The sequence below is a fragment of the Rhagoletis pomonella genome, unplaced genomic scaffold (assembly GCF_013731165.1).
Source record: "Rhagoletis pomonella isolate Grant_MI unplaced genomic scaffold, Rhpom_1.0 Rhpom_scaffold_00006, whole genome shotgun sequence".
Taxonomy (NCBI): Eukaryota; Metazoa; Arthropoda; class Insecta; order Diptera; family Tephritidae; genus Rhagoletis; species Rhagoletis pomonella.
Window position 1 is genome coordinate 1,761,379 of NW_023458560.1, and position 1,606 is coordinate 1,762,984.

A 1,606-nucleotide genomic window follows, 5' to 3' on the forward strand; every position below is an offset into this window, starting at 1 on the left:
TGCAAGCGGGTGTCTGCTTGGAGCAAGCGGCTCGCTATATAAACGTGCATTTGGTTGCGAAAGCACCCCCGTCCCAACAATGGGCTGTACGCTGGGCTTGGGACCCGCCACGTAAAAACCACTTCCAGTGAAGAATCAAGGCAAAGCCTCGGATGAGACATGTTGCCTCTGACGGCATTCGAACCCGAGCATGCTGGGAGCTAAGAACTAACAGCGAGCATCTCTACACGTTCAGCTACAGCCAGACATGCAAATGTGCTTTCAAATGCTGAACTTCAATCATGTTTCGTTAAAACACGAGCAGTGATCGGATAACAAACAATAAGCTGGCGCAGAGACACGAGTTGGTCCGCTACAGCATGACAGAGGAACACTTTTGTAAGTACTCCAATTTACCACAAATAGACTACATGGTCCAACGATTTTTGCAGGGCGGTTACATTTGTACAGATTAGTACATTTTTATGTTGGGCAATTGGTACAAAATAAAAAAAAGGGATTTTTTTTGTAGTCAAAATATCGGTAAAATACAGCGATTTTCTATTGAAAAATTTCAACAAATTAATTTTCGTGATTGGGATAAAGCAAAATATTTGGGTATTTACACAATTGGGATACGATTTGCACCAAATTTTGGCAAATATCCAATCGTGTGACACTGCCTTTAAACTTCTATTTATATGGATGTTGTTAAAGAATCGACTATAAAAAACTAGCCAAAATTAAATAACAACAAAAATAATATTTTTGAACTTGTGAAAATTTGGTGTGGCTATAATTTTTTCGACTACTGTACAATGTACAAAAAAAGTTGAGGTTTTTCCGGCGGGATTACTAAATTTTAAGACTTCTACCAAAATATTTCTGAAAAATATTAAGATTTACGTGAGCTGAACCGGTTAGAAAATACCTCTAAAAATGGAGTATTTTATGAATAAAAATAGTTTCTTAAAGGATTTTTTGAAAAAATCCCCCCAGATGACAAAACAGTTTAGGCTAAAAAAATCTACATAAAAACATTAAAAAATTGTATCAACGGAATCATAATAATAAGATTTTTGATGCTGTTTTTTAACTTTTTCAAAAAATTTGTGTAAGAAAAACTTAAATAATTGCTCCAAAACTTTACCAATATAGATTTATGAGGTACCAGTGGAAAGGTATTTTATCACCTTTTTTATTTCTTTGCAACAAAAAACTCATTCACGTCCCAAATTTTTCTTTATCAAATACAAGCACATCTTAATTCAACATGGAATGACACGCGTTTATCTTATTTCCTCTTTCATACTTTGATTAAGCTTATTCGCAAAGAAATTAAAAGGGTGAGAAAATACCTTACCAATGATACCTCATAAGTCTTTTAAAAAAGTTCAAAAGCAGCATCGAAAATCTCATTATTATGATTCCGTAGAACAATTTGTATGCATTTTTTTATGCTTAAACTGTTTAGTCATCTGAGGGATTTTTTAAAAAAAAATGTTTTTTTTAATAAAAAACTCAATTTTTGGAGGTATTTTCAAATCGGTCCAGCCTAAGTAATATCTTAATATTTTTGCGAGATATTTTGTGGAAGGATTAAAATATAATAGATTTTATAATTCCA